At 41.3% G+C, this 18,718-nt stretch overlaps 1 protein-coding gene and 1 long non-coding RNA gene across 2 annotated transcripts in view; one reads left to right on the top strand and one right to left on the bottom strand.

Annotated features, from left to right (window-relative positions):
- The window catches only part of LOC138924039 (neuroblastoma breakpoint family member 6-like), a 23,515-nt gene extending 19,839 nt beyond the window's left edge, over nucleotides 1–3,676 (bottom strand). Inside the window, exons 1-3 of the mRNA XM_070266769.1 lie at nucleotides 3,532–3,676; nucleotides 1,051–1,152; nucleotides 372–568 (exon numbers count right to left, since the gene is read on the bottom strand). The gene's annotated coding sequence lies outside the window, so the exon portion shown is untranslated. The remainder of the gene's footprint in view (nucleotides 1–371; nucleotides 569–1,050; nucleotides 1,153–3,531) is intronic.
- LOC111773487 (uncharacterized) lies at nucleotides 3,581–18,718 on the top strand. The gene is made up of 4 exons (XR_002807951.2): nucleotides 3,581–3,778; nucleotides 4,476–4,584; nucleotides 6,851–6,916; nucleotides 17,973–18,718. It is a non-coding gene; the product is annotated as an uncharacterized lncRNA (long non-coding RNA).

Below are 18,718 nucleotides of genomic sequence, written 5' to 3'. Positions count from 1 at the left end.
ACTGTCAGTAAAGTCAGCACTCGGGCTGGAGGCTGGGAAAGTCCATGTTTAGTCCAGGGCTCTTTTCGCTCTAATAAGCTGCCTCCTGTCATGTGCTCCTTTCTGTCCTCTAACAGTAGGCAGATATTGCCTCCTGCCCTAAAGGTCACAGTCCCTCAGGAAGGAAGTAGACACTTGGACCACTATGAGCTCCACCCTGTATATTTCTCCTCTCCGCTCCCACCTTGCCAGTCCTGTTCCTATCATGGCCCCAAGTGCGAGTGCAAACCAGGACAGTTTGCCAAAATATTTTGAGGGGAGGTGTGGAATGTCTCATGAGCCAGGCACCTTGGAGAGCAGCTCAGTGCACTCAGGGCCTGTGGCCACCTTACCAAGGCACTTGGCCAGTCTGCATCCCTCAGCCAGTTGTTCTGGGAAGCCCTGCCCCTGGTGGTGGTCAGGGTCATCGCGTGTGAGGAGGTCGCTGAGGTGCTGATTGAGCAGGGCTCACACTTCTCTCCCTTCCTGTAACTTGTGCTATAAATGAGTCAGCTGCTGCTCCTGATCTTGAATTAGGATATTGTATTCCCTAAGGTGGGACAGAAGAGAAAATTTGAGAGTCCAAAGGGATGAGTGATAGATTCTAAAGATTTTCAAGAATGCTGGAAAGAACACGAGAATGACAGGGTCAAGGAGACAGCATTCTTCTGAAGGAAAAAATGACAAACTGTAGAGAGTCAGGAGGTGATTGTGATTAAAGGCAAATGAAGTGATGATGGTGCAACACTGTGAATGTACCAAATGCCACTGAATTCTTCACTTGAATTGGTGAGTTTCATGTTATGTGAATTTCAGCTTAATAATTTATATTTCTGAAAAAGAATGAGTGATCCTCTGAATAAATGGAGTCCATAATTTTCCAATTACTTTTCTCTAATTGTTTTATAAATATTTGTGCGCATGTGCCTGCCATGTACATTTCTGCCTTCTCCTGGCCCAAAGTTGCTCCTCGCCCTACTTCAGAGATTCCTACACCTTCCTGCCAGCCTCCTCCCACTTAGCCCTCCTTACCTGAGCTTCTCAGCCAGGATTGACTGCTCTGCCAGCTTCCCTCCTCAAAATTTAGCTTGTCCCCCAGCATGGATTCAATGATGTCTTTGCACTCTCCACACTCTGAGAAAAGACAGAGAGCCCTGCCTCAGTGGAAAGCTGGCCATGCTGCTGTGGTCACTGCCTTCCAGGGAGGAGGTAGGGTCCATCCCCAGGACAGACATAACCCCAGTACCAGGCTCTACGCTGGGATTTCCCTATCTTATTCCTCAGCCTCCCAACTACTAACGGCATTGAGTTACTTCCCATTTTAAAGCTGAGGAAAGAGAAGCTCTAAGGCACAGAAAGTAACTAGACAGATTAACTCGTATTTGGCCAGGTCAGAGTTCATATTCCCTGAGACTGACCCCAAGTCAAGGAAAATTTTACCAAGCCTTGCAGCCTCTTAAGTGAACGCTAAGCAGGCACATGGAGTAGCGATTGCCTGTGTGCTTGGGAAGGTCCTGTGGACTATACCGACTGTTGGTTCCCTTGAGCTCAGAAATCCAAGGTCAAGTACATCAAAGATAAAAAATTGGATGTGGATCAATTCTGTAAAATATAATGCATTAGACCCCAAATTCCTGAAGGGAATATGCACAGATACTAATAAAGTTTGTGTTAAATTAAAAGCAGTGGAAGGAGGAACTAATAAATATTGTTTACTCTGTGCCAGCAACTGTTCTAGGAGCTTTACAGAAATAACTCATGTGATTCATTGCAAAAACTCAAAGAAGTAGGTACTATGAGAGCACCACCTTAGCAAAGGAGGACACTGGGGCACAGAAAGACACACAACTTGGATCTGAGCCCAGGAAGACCGGCCCAGAGTCCATGCTCTTCACCACTGCGCCACGTTACCTCGACACCAAGGTCTTAAGTGGTATCTTTCTTCTTCATCATTTCCAAAATTCGTTTCCTACATTTATGCTATGATTACAAGGAAAGATTTAAATAAAACTTAGTTTGTCCTTTCCTGAAAGCTCATCTCTTCATTTTCTTAAATGGTATTCTTCAATTTTTACTCTTCTCTGTGTCAGTCGTTTTTAATTACCACCCCTCACCACCACCACCACCATGGCTCATTGTAAAACAATCATAAGAAAATGACACAAATTCAGGCTCCGAGTCGTCAAGACTCCTTTTAATCACTCTATTGTGCATGTGCCTCCATTCTCACGATTCGTCACCACAGCATCCTCTTACTGAACAGGCAATCAAGCTCCAATTGTGAGGCTGACTGTGAAAGGGAAGGACGTGCCACACACACTGGCTTGGGATTTTCCTGGGGCTGGTAGTCTCCCCGACTTATCCTCATTTTCACTTTGGCCTTGTCTCATAGCCCAGACTCCCAGGGTCACCTTGACCTACTGGCCCTGAAGCCAGCATCCTGTATCCCCAAAGGTTCACCAGCTAAGAGAGAGACAGACGGCATTGTACAGGATCTCTAATTTCCACAGAAACACCCTCAACCTCACCACAGATGTCAAATGGCTTCCTTGGACTCAGGAAGAAGAGTTTGTGTCCTGGAAGCAAGGCTTCCCTCTCACCAGGGTATTCCCTGTCTTAATGCTGTCACTCATGGATACCACAGTTTAAGTGAGGAGCAGACTCATCCTTAAGCTCCTTCAAAGCAGGTACTATCACCTGTTTTCCCCAGTGTGGACTATCATCCCATTTCCTCAGTGTGACTAGCACAGGGCTTTACCAATGGGACCTCAGAGAAGCTTGAATTGATGGAGTTCACTAGTCCCAGACACTGAGGCCAATAGCGACACAGGATCTGACACAGTACAGAGAGGATGCTGAGAGAAACAGTTTAGCCCTTTCCTGAGAGGAACAGGCAGTTGTGTGGCAGCACCAGGAATCAACATCTGGGACTTTAACTCTAATCACACCCTACACCTCACTGCAAACCTGGAAACGTTGCTAAACTCTTTGTGCCTTAGTTTCTCTATCTCCAGAAAACTGAGGGTAAAATACCCACTTCTACCTTTCCTGGATTGTGGTCAGAATGAAATTTATTTTGACAAGGGGAATAGAAGATCAAGTCTGGAGAGTTTTCAGTTCCTTAGAGGGATGGCAGTGATCATTTATCCCTTTGGTGGCCATGACCCTGTAGGACTTAGTGTATTTCTGCAGCTTGGTGGCCAGGGAGTAGGCAGTAGCTTAGGATACAAGGAATTTCTCCATGAGGTCTTGGAAGTCCTACTTGCTTTTTGCCAGCTGGGGAGGCAATTCCTGATTGATTTCATGGGTGGTCATTTCTGCTCTCAGATCAGGCAAAGCACTAAGACATACTGCCATGGTGACATGTGGCAGAAGAGGTAGAACCAGTGACTGGGTAGAGAAATCCAAACATGTAACAGGTTAAAAACAAGTGTAATAAAATAGCTGTCATCAGCCAGAGGAGTGATGATGCAGGAATTCTTAACTTACTGTTGGGAACGACTTGATCAATACCTCACAATACTTGACAGTCCATAACTGCAAAAACAAGGGTCAAGATGCCAGAGCTCAGAGCTGAAGGCACTGCCTGTAGCTCAGAGTCAGACAGGAGTAATGGAGAGAGGACCCGGTGTTCCAGTTAATAGTCTGGAGTTGCAATAACAGAATTGGAAGGTGGGGGGTGTCAAGGAATCTTAGGAGCCCATGCCTTCCTGTTGCCTAGGCCAGGCTGATACACAAGGCTGCCTGGTCTCTTCCGAAGGTGATTACCCCTCAGCAGCCACTCTGAGTAGTTGTCTGCCCTTGTGCTGATACCACTGATCTATCTCTTTCCAAAATGTATCTAATAATAATTCTCACTGTTCATTCTTGCGCGTATACAAAAACATCAAGGCAGAAATAATTTCCCAGGAAGCGTTATTTTCTTAAGGGTTGTCATGAAGTCACCCTACCTTCTCTTTAAATTAAAACAGATCTCAAGGCTTTTACACTCGTGAAAGATGTCAAACTTTTAGACTCTCGTAATGTTCTTCTCTGGGTCTTCCCACTTGTTTCTATATCCATTAAAAAGCGTAGGACAAAAAGCAGAGTATAATACTAAGTGAATGAATAATTATTTTTTAAAAAATGTTTTCTATCCTGACTCTCCCAATGTGCTTCTTCCTCCATCCTTGTGTTACATTGGCTTCTTATCCCTCACTGGGACAGCATGTTGGCATTTCATTAAACAAGTCAAGTGTGACATCTCTACTTCCTAAACTCCTCTATGTGTGGGTTGTTTTTTTAAATGTCACTAAACAGTACATTTCATACTTGTCAATTATGGATATCATTCTAGTCCCACAAGAGCTCTTTCCAAGCTGTCAAAATTTTATATATATATATTCTTGAATATATGTAGTAGCCATCTATTTTGGAAAGACTTGCAAACCTGATGATATTTCTTTATGTTTATTCAGTCCACCGACATGTTGAACAGACAGGATCGAGAGCAGTTTATATGGAACATTGCTTGATAGATCTCTCTGATGCCATTGACCTGTGGCTGTACTCCTCTAACAGAACATGGTACGTTCAAGCTCATGGGTCAGGGACGGTTGATGATCCACAGCGTATGTGTGCAGTGGGGTTTGGAGACATAGAAGCTGAGGTTGAGAAGAGAGGGTCAGGCAGGCAGGAGAAAGTGATGCCCTGAACCCCCTCTCACTTTTTTGGCATCCATTCCCACCCAGGTCTTATGAGTCTGAGACTTGGGAGACCGCTCTAGCACTGGTCTCCAGTTTAGCTGCTGGACTTGCCTGAGTTGAGGGAGCAACAGGTGTGACCCTGTACCACTGAGCATTTCAGTTAAGGTAAAGGACAGAGGACTGCATCAACAACTTTTGAAGCTTATCTTCTCCCCTTCCCATGCCATCCTCCTGCGGCACTGTGTAATGATATTGGTATGTGAGATCCATCAAAAGCTTTAAAGAAATTTATTTTCTGGTGTCTGTGGGACCTGATATTCTGTGGGAGAAAGAAAAATTTGTCAAATTCCTTCACTTTAAAAATAATAAGGGGGCCAGCCCTGTGGCGTAGTGGTAGTTCGGCAGGCTCCACTTCGGCAGCCCAGCTTCACTTCCCAGGCACGGACCTGTACCACTCATTGGCAGCGACCCTCACCCAAAATAGAAGGAGGTTGGCACAGATGTTAGTTCAGGGCAAATCTTCCTCAGAAAAAAAAAAAAGAAAAGAAAGAAGAATGATGAAACTGAAGCCTCACAAAAGTAACATGACTTGCTTGAAGTCACTCAGGGATGAGTTTTTTGCAGTGCTAATTAAAATATCATAATAAAAGTACCAGTTCATTGAGTGATATTGTGCCAGGCATTTTGCTAAGCACTACACACATATTATGGCATTTTATTTTCATCATAATCATTTGAGGTAATATTATTGTCCATAAATAAAAAGTAAGAAGTCTGAAGAAGAGAAACATTAAACAATTTATTTGGCCAAATTAAAATAGGAAAAACACTTTTTATTCACAAGAGCCAGTAGGTGATTACTGTGTGTTTTGCAACAGTAAGAGAAACCTGTTTTATCTTCATCCTGCCTTTGTCATATTTATTGCTGCTCTTTCTCTCTGTGACCTGGCTTTGCTTCTAGAGCCCTACGTTGTGCTACGAAACCATCTCCACACACTGTCCAAGAGCAGACGTGGTGGCTGGGCTCTTCTGGAGGTGATGGGTTAGGTCGTCCGTTACAGTCTGGAGTCAAGAGTGACCCATATTTGTGAATGGGTAGCTGCTTTCCCACCTCATTGAAGTTGGCATGACGTCAAATGACAGGAAAGGATAACGTCCCTTTGAGTCAGGAGTCATGTCTCAGTGACTGTAATCTACTGGGCTGAACTCTCCTGAACTTGAACGGGCTTGCTAACTTTCTGGTTTCCTGTCAAGTGGCTAGAATATTTAGAAGATTTTCTTACTTAAACATCTCTGTTGAAGTTTGAATTTAGCAATATGATTTACTTTTATAAGATAAGAGGTTTGGAGAAGACTGGTCCCATCAATGAACAAAAAGGTTAAATTTAACTTCCATTCAAAGCAAGCTTGAATTTGAAGTTAGGGCTCTCACTGTTTTCAAGGTGGGCTGTCAGCTTCTCAGGCATATGTCCCCAATGGCTTGCCTCTCTGCTGAACTGGGATAAGGTTAAAATGGGGTCAGATGGGCTAGGTCCCCTTCAATTCTGGGGTCCACCAACAGTTTCTCCTCTGCTTTAGAGACTAGATGGAAAATATGCTGCTTGTTCTGCTTTGTCCTATTTTTGTGTTTTGGGTAAAAGTTATATAGCTCAGTGTTTCCTAACCCCAGGTGGGTCATTATTAGAATCAGCTGGGAGAGTTAATACAAATTCAAGTTCATAATCCTCATTTGTAGCAATTCTGATTCTGTGGGCTTAGAGGGGGCCTGGAATCTGTTACTCAAATGTGAAGTCAATTTGGGGACCCGTTGATATCATCAATCTTCCTTAAGGGTTTGTGCCTGATTATTTCATATATATTATTACTTCTAATCTTCACAACTGACTTGTGAGGAAAGCGTTACCATTCCCTGGTTTGCAGATGAAGAAACCAAGGCACAGAGAGGTTGTGTAACTAACACAAGGTCCCTCGCTCTAAGTGCTGGCGCCAGGTGTCAGGGTCCCCCTCTACCCCAAACCCCCTTCCCACATTTTCCAATTCACTCTGTGTCAGGTCTTTCCAAGGAGGTGCTTCCTTTGCCTGTACCTCAATTCTACCGAAAACTTCCTGAATTTAATGTTTTCATCTGATATATTTCTTCACAACAGGCTAACAGCATCCTGTTCTGGCCACTGGCTGTTAATTTGAGACACGTTGCTTAATGAAAATACAAGGTATGGAAATGTGCAAGACACATTGCTTTATTAATATTATTGTGATGATGATGATGATGATGATGATGATGATGACAGAATAATTCAGACATCATAAAATTCACCATTTTGAGTATAATTCAGTGACCATAAGTCTATTTACAAGGTTGTGAAACCATCACCACTATCTAATTCCTGAGTATTTTTATTACCTCAAAAAAGCAAGCCTAAAGTACCTGTTGGCAGTCACTCCCTGTTCCTTACCTTCTCCCAGCCCTTGGCCATCACTTATCTAATTTCTTTCCGTACGGATTTGCCTATTAGAGACGTTTATTCTAAATGGAATCATACAGCATGTGGCCTTTAGTGTCTGGCTACTTCACTTAGCACAATGTTTTCAAGGTTCATCCATGTCTTGGCGTGTATCAGTACTTTATTCTTTTTCTGCCTGAATTATTTTATTTTATGACTAACCTATATTTTGTTTATTCATTCATCAGTTGATAGCCATTTGGGTTGTTCCTACTTTGGGATACTATGGAGAATGCTGCTATGAATATTCATGTACAAGTTTGTTTGGACCATATGTTTTCAGTTCTTTTGGGTATATACCTAGGAGTGGGATTGCTATGTCTACATCACCTCTATATTTAATCTGAGGAACTGACAAACTGTTTTCCAAACCAGTTGCACCATTTTACATTCTCACTAGAAATGTCGACTTTGTTCTTTTCAAGATTGTTTGGTTATTCTGAATTCCTCGAAATTCCATATGAATTTTAGGATCGTTTTTCCATTTCTGCAAAAAATACTATTGGAATTTTGATAGGGATTGCATTGAATTCATATATCATTTGGGGCAGTATTTTCATGTTAAAAATATTAAGTCTTCAGGGCCAGCCCAGTAGCACAGCGGTTAAGTTCACACATTCTGCTTCGCTGGCCTAGTGTTCACGGCTCAGATCCCGGGTACAGACCTGTGCACCACTTGTCAAGCCATGCTGTGGCAGGCGTCCCACATATAAAGTACTGGAAGATGGGCACGGATGTTAGCTCAGGGCCAGTCTTCCTCAGCAAAAAGAGGAGGGTTGGCAGCAGATGTTAGCTCAGGGCTAATCTTCCTCAACAAAATATATAAATACACACACACACACACACACACACACACACATATATATATAGTCTTCCAATCCATGAATACGGATGTTTTTGTATTTATTTAGGGCTGCTTTAATTTTTTTAAGCAAGGTTTTATAGTTTTCACTGTATATGTCTTGTGCCCCCTTGGCTAAATTTATGCCTAAGTATTTTATTCTTTTTTTAAATTGTGGTCATAATAGCTTACAACATAATGAGATTTCAGTTGTACATTACTATTTGTCATATAACATATAAGTATGCCCCTTCACCCCTTGTGCCCACACTCCACCCCCTTCCCCTAGTAACTACGAATTTATTCTCTTTGTCCGTAAGTTTGTTTATATTCCACATATGAGTGAAGTCATATGGTGTTTGTCTTTCTCTGTCTGACTTATTTCACTTAACATGATGCCCTCAAGGTTCATCCATCTGGTTGTGAATGGGATGATTTCATCTTGTTTATGGCTGAGTAGTATTCCATTGTATATATAAACCACATCTTCGTTATCCAATCATCTGTCAATGGGCACTTGGGTTGCTTCCACGTCTTGGCTATTGTGAATAATGCTGCAATGAACATAGGAGTGCGTAAGTCTCTTTGAATTGTTGATTTCAAGTTCTTTGGGTAAACACCTAGTACTGAGATAGCTGGATCATATGGTATCTCTACTTTTAATTTTTTGAGAAATATCCATACTGTTTTCCACAGTGACTGGACCAGTTTGCATTCCCACCAGCAGTGGATGAGTGTTCCCTTTTCTCCACAACCTCTCCAACATTTGTTGTTTTTTGTCTTAGTGATTATAGCCATTCTAATGGGTGTAAGATGGTATCTAAGTGTAGTTTTCATTTGCATTTTCCTGATGATTAGTGATGTTGAGCATCTTTTCATGTGCCTATTGGCCATCTATACATCTTCTTTGGAAAAATTTTTGTTCACATCTTCTGCCCACTTTTTGACTGAGTTGTTTGGGTTTTTTGTAGTTCATTTGTGTAAGCTCTTTATATATTATGGAGATTAACCCCTTATCGGATATATGATTTGCAAATATTTTCTCCCAGTTGGTGGGTTGTTTTTTCATTTTGATCTTGGTTTCCTTTGCCTTCCAGAAGCTCTTTAGTCTGATGACGTCTCACTTGTTTATTTTTTCTTTTGTTTCCCTTGTCTGAGTAGACATGCTATTCAAAAAGATCCTTTTAAGTCTGATGTCAAAGAGCGTACTGCCTATATTTTCTTCCAGTGGTTTTATGGTTTCAGGTCTTACCTTCAAGTCTTTGGTCCATTTTGAGTCTATTTTTGTGCATGGGGAAAGATAATGGTCTACTTTCATTTTTTTGCCTGTGGCTGTCCAGTTTTCCCAGCACCATTTATTGAAGAGGCTTTCCTTTCTCCATTGTATGTTCTTGGCTTCTTTGTCAAAGATTAGCTGTCCATAGATGTGTGGTTTTATTTCTGGGCTTTCAATTCTGTTCCATTGATCTGTGTGTCTGTTCTCATACCAGCACCATGCTGTTTTGATTACTATAGCTTTGTAATATATTTTGAAGTCAGGGATTGCCATGCCACCAGCTTTGTTCTTGTTTTTCAGGATTGCTTTGTCTATTGGGGTCTTTTGTTGCTGCATATAAATTTTAAGATTCTTTGTTGTATTTCTTTGGAGAATGTCATGGGGATTCTGATTGGGATTGCATTGAATCTGTAGATTGCTTTAGGCAGTATGGACATTTTAACTATATTTATTCTTCCAATCCATGGGCATGGAACATATTTCAATTTCTTTATCTCTATTTGATTTCTTTCGGTAATATCTTATAGTTTTCTTTTTATAGGGCTTTCATCTCCATGGTTAAATTTATTCCTAGGTGTTTTATTCTTTTTTGTTGTGATTGTAAATGGAATGGTATTCTTGAGTTCTTGTTCTGTTAGTTCATTATTTGAGTATAGAAATGCTACTGATTTTTGTAAGTTGACTTTGTACCTTGCAATTTTGCTGTAGTTGTTGATTATTTCTAATAGTTTTCTGATGAATTCTTTAGGGTTTTCTATATATAAAATCATGTCATCTGCAAACAGCAAGAGCTTCACTTCTTCAGATCCTATTTGGATTCCTTTTATTTCTTTTTCTTGCCTGATTGCTCTGGCCAAAACTTCTAGTACTATGTTGAATAAGAGTGGTGAGAGTGGGCACCCTTGTCTTGTTCCTCTTCTCAGAGGGATGGCTTTCACTTTTTCCCCATTGAGTATGATGTTGGCTGTGGGTTTGTCATAGATGGCTTTTATCATGTTGAGGTACTTTCCTTCTATATCCATTTTATTGAGAGTTTTTATCATGAATGGATGTTGGATCTTCTCAAATGCTTTCCCTGCATCTATGGAGATTATCATGTGGTTTTTGTTCCTCATTTTGTTAATGTGGTGTATCAGGTTGATTGATTTGCAGATGTTGAACCATCCTTGTGTCCCTGGTATGAATCCCACTTGATCATGGTGTATGATCTTTTTAATGTATTGCTGTCTTCAGTTTGCCAATATTTTGTTCAGGATTTTTGCATCTATGTTCATCAGTGATATTGGCCTGTAATTTTCCTTCTTTGTGTTGTCCTTGTCTGGCTTTGGTATCAGGGTGATGTTAGCCTCGTAGAATGTGTTAGGAATATTTCCAACTTCCTCAATTCTTTAGAATAGTTTGAGAAGAATGGGTAATAATTCTTCTTTGAATGTTTGACAGAATTCTCCTGATAAGCCATCTGGTCCTGGACTTTTATTTTGGGGGAGGTTTTTGATTACTGTTTCAATCTCTTTACTTGTGATTTGTCTATTCAGATTCTCTGTGTCTTCTTGATTCAGTCTTGGGAGGTTGTACAAGTCTAAGAATTTATCCATTTCTTCTAAAGTGTCCAGTTTGTTGGCAAATAGTTTTTCATAATATTCTCATAATCTTTTGTATTTCTGTGGTATCCATTGTAATTTCTCCTCTTTCATTTCTAATTTTATTTATTTGAGCCTTCTCTCTTTTTTTCTTAGTGAGTCTGGCTAAGGGTTTGTCAATTTTGTTTCTCTTCTCAAAGGACCAGCTCCTTGTTTAATTGATTCTTTTTATAGTCTTTCTTGTTTCAATTTCATTTATTTCTTCTCTAATTTTTATTATTTTGCTGCTTTTACTGAGTTTGGGCTTTGTTTGTTCTTCTTTTTCTGATTCTGTTAGGTGAAGTTTAAGATTGTTTATTTGAGCTTTTTCTTGTTTGTTAATATGGGCTTATATTGCTATAAATTGCCCTCTTAGGACCACTTTCATTGCATCCTATATGAGTTGGTATGGTATGTTTTCATTATCATTTGTCTCCAAATATTTTTTTTATTTCTCCTTTTATTTTTTCAATGACCCATTGGTTGTTCAGCAGCATGTTGTTTAGTCTCCACATTTTTGTTCCTTTCCCTCCTTTTCTCTTGTAGTTGATTTCTAGTTTCATAGCATTATGGTCAGAGAAGATAGTAGATATGATTTCAATCTTCTTAAATTTATTGAGGTTTGCCTTGTTTCCCAATAAATGGTCTATCCTTGAGAATGTTCTATGTGCACTTGAGAACAATGTATACTCTGCTGTTTTTGGATAGAGCCTCTCTCTATATCTATTAAGTTCATCTAGTCTAGTTTTTCATTTAATCCTGCCACTCTGTTTCTTTTGATTGCAGAATTCAGTCCATTTACATTTAGAGTGATTGTTGATATATGAAGGCTTAATACTGCCATCTTATTGCACGTTTTCTGGTTCTTCTGCATATCCTTTGTTTCTTGTCCCATGTATATTGGGCTTCAAATTTGATTAGGTAGTTTTCTATGTTGGTTTTCTTCATTTTCTCCTTGTTTATCATATATGTCTCTGTTCTAATTCTTTGTTTAGTGGTTACCATTAGGTTAGTATAAAAAGTCTTGAAGATGAGATAGTCCATTTTCTGATTGCCTTTTATTTCTTAGATTATACTGATTCTGTCCCATTCCTCTTTCCCATTTAAGTTATTTTTGTCATATCTTATTCCACCTTATGTTGTGAGTTTGTGGTTAAGGTGATGATATAATTTTTATTTTGGTGTCTTCCTTTTCTTTATCCTTGATGTAAGAGTTAAGTGTTTACCAACCTGATCTGATAGGGAGCTGCTGATTTCTGATTGTTGCATACCTATTCAACTCCTTGCTCAGGGCTTTGTAGCCCCTTTCCTGTTTTTCCTTTTTTTTCTTTCAGGCATGAGAGCCTTCTTGAGGATTTCTTGTAGCGAGGCCTTATGGCAATGAACTCCCTTAGCTTTTGTTTATCTGGGAAACTTTTTATTTCTCTGTCATATCTGAAGGAGATTTTCACTTGATAGAGTATTCTTGGCTGGAAGTTTTTGTCTTTCAGGATTTTGAATATATCATTCCACTCTCTCCTAGCCTGTAAGGTTTCTGCTGAGAAATCAGCTGAAAGCCTAATAGGGGTTCCTTTGTAAGTCATTTTCTTCTGCCTTGCTGCCCTTAATATTTTTTCTATGTCATTGACTTTTGCCAGCTTTACTACTATATGCCTTGCAGTAGGTCTTTTTACATTAACATAGTTGGGAGTTCTGGTAGCCTCTTTTATGTGGATTTCCATCTCCTTCCCCAGGTTTGGGAAATTCTTGGCTATTATTTCTTTGAACAAGTTCTGCTCCATTCTCCTTCTCTTCCCCCTTATATAATCCTTATGTTGCATTTCCTCATTGAGGCAGGTATTTCTCTGAGAGCCTCTTCATTTCTTTTTAGTCTTAGTTCTCTCTTCTCCTCCCTTTGAAGGATTTCTATAGTATTGTCTTCTAAATTGCTAATTTGGTCTTCAATATTGTCAGTTTTGTTGTTTAGGGAGTCCAGATTTTTGGAAATCTCATGCATTGTGTTTTTCATCTCCACACTGGTTCTTCTTTAAAGTTTCAATCTCTTTTGTGAAGAAGTTCCTGAATTCGTTAATTTATCTTTCTCTGTTTTTTTGTAACTACTTGAGTTTTTTTATGATAGCTATTTTGAAGTCTTTGTCATTTAGGTTATGGATTTCTGTGTCTTCAGGGGTGGTTTCTGGGTACTTGTCATCTTCCTTCTGGTCTGGAGATTTAATATACTTTCTTTATTTATATACTTTGCTTTATTGTGTGTATTGTTCCCTCCACATAGCGTTATTATCCGGTCACTGCCGCTGTGTGCCTCCACTGGGTGATGATCAGGCACTGTGTATTCTGGCCCAAGCATGATCTGGGGCTCCCCAGCTCTGGCCACAGGCTGCTTTTCTCACTGTGTGATGCTCTGGCTGATGGCAGATCTAGAGCATTTGGCAGGAGGAGGGGTGCTCTCCTTCCCCTGTGCTTCCCCCAGCCTCCACTTCTCATTCTGTGCGGAGCTCCGGGTGATAGCAGGACTGGCATGCCAGGTTGTGAAAGGAGCACTTTCGTATCCTTGCATGCCTCCTCCAACTGCTGCTTGTCTCTCTGTGTGGTGCTCTGGATGCTCATGGGGCTCCACCTGCCACTGCTTCTCTCTCTGTGTGGTGCTCCCAGCAATCATGTGACTGGAGCACACTGCTGGAGTGCCAGGTAGGAACAGAGTGCCTCTTCCCAGCTCTCCCTCTAACTGGCCCCTCTCTCACTGTGCCGCTCTCCTGGCGAATGTGGGGCTGGATCGTGAAGCTGGAGCGCCAAGTGGGAATAGAGCACCTCTCCTCAGCTGTTCCCTTCCTCTAGCCATGGCTCCTCTCTCTCCACAGAGCTCCTGCTGAACAGCTTCACCTTCTTCAGGAGGATCCAGCCTCACCACCATCTTCAGGCATATGGCTGTGTTGGTCTCCCAGATGTCTCCTGTGTTGTGTGTCCTCTGTTGGTGTCCTGTTGGTTGTATTTTAGAAAGGAGAGTCCAAGGGAAGAGTTCACTCTGCCACGATGCTGATGTCACTTGAGAGAGATCTATTTTATTCTTTTTGATGCTATTATAATTGAAACTTTTTTGTATAATTTTATTTTAAAAATACTTAGAAATATCATGTAGCTAGAAGTTTTTATTGACTATATTTAAAAAGCATTGTCCTTCAAAAGGAAAATTTAAGCCATTCACATGTACTGTTGTAATTGACAAGTTTGATCTTGCTTATAGTGTTCGCTCGCTTTTATTTATTTAACATCCAAGGGCTGGAACTCAGCACTGTAAAGACCAACTCCATTCTTGCTCTGCTGATGCTGTTTCCAGCAAGAGAGAGAAAGCTCCCTTGCTCTTCCTTCTCTCATCCTGTTTGTTACAGGGACCAAGTGGTTTTGCTCTTTTGATTGTCATTGTGATTTTGAAGTTATATATTTTGATTTTTATACTAGTATGGAATTCTGTTTTCTCCTTTTTATGTCAAGAATATGTATTATCTGCTTATCCTCTATGTATAAGTTAAGCTTGTTTTTATTCTTTACTTCATCCCCAATTTCCTAGTTGTAGTGACAAAATCTATTATTTTATATCATTCATTGCTCTTCTTTTCATATGCCATGAGTTCTCTTTCAAGAATTAGTCCTGTGATTACATTTAGTTTCACATCCATATTAAACATAACAATTTTGGTGACTCTGTTTAACAAACTAGTTTTGTGCCTCATTACAATTTCTTTTATTTCTTTTAAAATAATGGATTTTTGGGAATGATTCTTTTTTCAGGAAGTATATCTACTTGGAATAAATTTTGGGTTCTTGCTGGTGTACCTTGTAGATAAATGATACCTTGACTGAGGACAGAAATTTTATGGCACAGTATTTTCTTGCAGAACACTAATTGTATGGAAGAGATATTTGATGCCAATATTAATTTCTTCTTTTTCTGTTTATTTTATCTATGGATAGTTGTAGTATTTTTTTAATATCTGAATTTTATAAATTGCTTCCATAGAGGGCCAGGGCCCCTTTTCATTAATCTTGCATTTGTTTTGTAAGCCTTTAAGATTCAAACAATCTCTTCTTTTTCTTTCTAGTCTGGGAAAATATATTCCATTATGTGCCAATTAATGACTCACACCTTTCTGCTTTCTTCTCTTTTTCTCAAATGTAGATGTGTGTGTGAGTGCATGTGTGTGCATAATTTCCAGCTTTGTCCTTGATTAATTCTGAAGAATTTAATCCTATTTTCTCATAATCTCTTTGGATGTTTTCAGGATTCAATCTCCTGATTATTTTGCTTTTTAGACTCCAAATTTTTTATCCAGATGTAAATTTTCCCAATATTAGATCACGAAATCTTACAAATGCTTCTTGTTGTTTTGTAGATTCTGTATTACAAACACATATTAGAGATTTCTAATATCCTGTTTTGAGCTTATTCTCTTGTTTGTTGGAGTACACTGATTTGTAGAGGAATATTTCTCAGATTGGTCTTTTATTGTCACTTGTTGTATCTTTCCTTATATCTGGTGATGTTTTGATTTGCGCACCACAGAGAGAGCTCTAGGATTATTCACAATGGGAGGTGAGAAGGGATTGGTGAAGAGATCGTGTGGAAAGCTGTTAAAATCTCCCAGGCTCAGACCAAGTGAGAAGCGGCAAATTTTGATTTATCCTACTTTCAACTTGCTGGATCATAGGTACAATAGCTTGGATAGAATAGAAGGGCCAATGACTGATGGCAGTTTTTTCAGGAAGATTTAATACAGATATCTTTTTTTTCTCTTAATTAATTGTGGCAACTGAAAATTAGGACACACTGTTTAATGCTTCCTATGAGTTGAGGCAAAGTCTTCCAGCATGGGCACTTGTCCCAAGGAAAAGTCCAGAGCGAGAACTCCATTAACATCCTCACTATGTGCACTTTCATACTTATATTTCTCAGAGCTGCTGTTACATTTATGATTTACCTGCTTCAGGGTCCTCCAACTCAGCCCTAGTACTTGCTGATCTCAGCTAAGGATGTTTGCACAGTAAAACCAGCATTTTTCCTTTTACTTATTTGGCAGGCTGGTCCTTTTCATCCAGTGAATATCTTACTGGGTTTCATATGTACCACCTTTGGCAGGAGCACGGTGCCGTCCTCTGTTTATAATACAGATACAGATTGCTCCTTCTTTTTCACGTTCTTATGGTCATATGCCAGTATTTAAACTACCATCTCTATCCAGAAGTCCTATTGCTTACTTTTTGAAGTATAGGTGGAAATAGTCCAGTTTGTCTAAGACTGGGTCAGAGACTGACATTACTGTTCTGGGACTCATATTCCAGAGATAGTCCTCCCAATTCACCCTTCATTACAAGAATAATTAACTGTTCATCAAAACTGGGTATCTGTGTTTATATGCACCATGCCATTGAAGAGTTCTGAAGGAGTTCCTTATGATTTTCTGCCGGGAAAGAAGCAGAATTTTGGAGGAGGTGTAGAGCTCAATTTGTTGCTGCTCAAAGTGTGGTCTGAGGATCCCTGGCATCCAGCACAGGCCTTGCAGGGCACTTCATCTCCAGCGTCTTCCCCACTCCCACAGCCACGCTATGGAGACCGCATGACGTGCCCATGCCTGAAACCCTGCAACTATCCTGGCAGAGGCCTGGTATACGGATGGCTCTGCAAGGGGAAACCCCTGCAGTGGACAGCAGTGGCCATCCAGCTTTTGACCAACAGCATGTGGTTGGACTCTGGCTCTAAATACAGTAGTCAGTGGGCCAAATTGTGGGCTGCCTGGATGGTGTTGACTTGTGAGCCCAATCAAATATGTCTGTGTGTGGACAGTTGGGCAGCCTATAAGGGGCTCACCCTGTGGATGGTACAATGAACATGACAAAAATGGACTATTAATGATCGCCTGTTGTAGGGGGCAGAACTCTGGGATAACATCTGGCAGTGGGTCTGAGGAATGATGATAACAGTGTACCATGTGTCTGCTCATTGGGTGACAATGCCACCAGGGAACAAACAAGCAGACAAGTTAGCTCGGATTCGTCTCCTGGAAAAAGTGCCAGCTGAAAGAACGGTAGAGTGGCTACACAACAAGACCGGACACAAAGGAAAAAGGACCCTATGGCTACTGCCAAGGCCTGAGGCCTCCCCCTACTTTATGCTGATGTGGGGAAAGTCTGTCAGGTGTGCCCTTCCTGTTTCTTACAGAGACCCTGGGCCATTCTCTGGGACACAGGCCAAATTGCCAAAAACATCCAGCCTGCTCAACACTGGCAGGTGGACTACACTGGGCCTTTGCCTCTTTCTAATGGCTGTCAGTATGCCCCTACTTGTGTGAACATGTCCACAGGAATGCTCCAGGCATATCCCAGCAAGAGGGCCACACAAAGACCACCATAAGGGACCTGGGACACCTCTGTGCTGCATATGGTGTTCCCATGGACAGTGACGATGGTATATGTTTTACTGGCCACCAGGTACGGATGTAGACTGATCAGATGGACATACATTGGCATTTTCACTTGCCATACAACCCCACAGCTGTGGGGCTGATGGAACAAATCAACAGCTTGCTGAAACAACAACTAAGAACAGAAAGCAAGACCCTAGCCCACTGGACAAGGCGCCTGGCAACTGCAATATATCAACTAAATAAACATGAGATGCACTCAACCAGGTGCATATCAGATGTTGACACAAAGACCTGATATGACGATACCTCTATAGACAAGGGCTAATCAAAGAGAGAAACTACAACCACAGATGGGCACTTAGAACAACTTGCTTTTTCTTCTGCCACAGAACTCCCTACTGGGACCCACATGGTCACTTGGCCCTGGGACTGACAGGTGGGGCCCCACTGGTACAGTCTCTTTACCCCTTAGGGGACAGGCTTAGAAGAGGATATCACAGTAACACCTCTAATTCCACAAGGCCCTTTCATCCTTTCCCTCTGGTGTGTCTTGTTGGATGGTCGTGACCTCCCTGTTCTATTCCCCTCTAAACATCTTACTTTTTGTCCTTAGGACAACATCTGCCAACCTTTTCACTGCTTGGACACACACGGTTGCTGGCATACAAAATCGCTCCAACTGCTGGGTATGCAGCGAGCTGCCTCTCTCTTCAACCATGGCGTTACCACGGTGTCTCCAAGCTGCCAATGCCTCTGACTGGAGAGCCCTGCGAGAGTGGAGGATTGTTGCGGACTTTCCCATTTCTACGCCCCTCCACCTGATGATGTGTTTTTTTTGGTGTCCTTGCCTTTTCACTACTCTTTTATTTTCATGTTGTGCTCTCTATTATGCTGTTGCGGTCTCAAGCTACAGTGCTCCTCTCTGTTTCTGGCTCAAGGGAAACCACGGAAGACTGGCATGATGAGATTGTAAGGGCCATTCGGACAATAGCGGGGTAGATAATGCCAGTGTGCCCCTTTAAAATCACGTGTCCTTGAGGCTCCTTGTCTGGGCTATGTGCCAGCACTCACAATGATAACAGTCCTGGGCTTGCCCAACCCAGCTGTTATCTCACGGGAGAGTTAGCACCAAGACCCTGGTGGTCTGAGGGAACGTGGAGGGCCTTGTGTGTGAGGGTCTGGTCCTTGTAATGCAGGTCATACAGGGATGACCCCCTTGGCAAGCATGCAGCCCTTGTTCCTCTGCCTACTTAAGCAAGCCTCTCTCAGGGGGTGGCAGCAGATGCACATTTCCTGTCCAGCTGGCCACCACTGGACCTTCCCTGTAAGTGACTTCCTAATAAACCTTTATGTCTAGTT

This window comes from Equus caballus, chromosome 5 (assembly GCF_041296265.1).
Source record: "Equus caballus isolate H_3958 breed thoroughbred chromosome 5, TB-T2T, whole genome shotgun sequence".
Taxonomy (NCBI): Eukaryota; Metazoa; Chordata; class Mammalia; order Perissodactyla; family Equidae; genus Equus; species Equus caballus.
The sequence above is the reverse complement of the archived record's forward strand: the minus strand, read 5'-3'. Positions and strand labels throughout refer to the sequence as shown.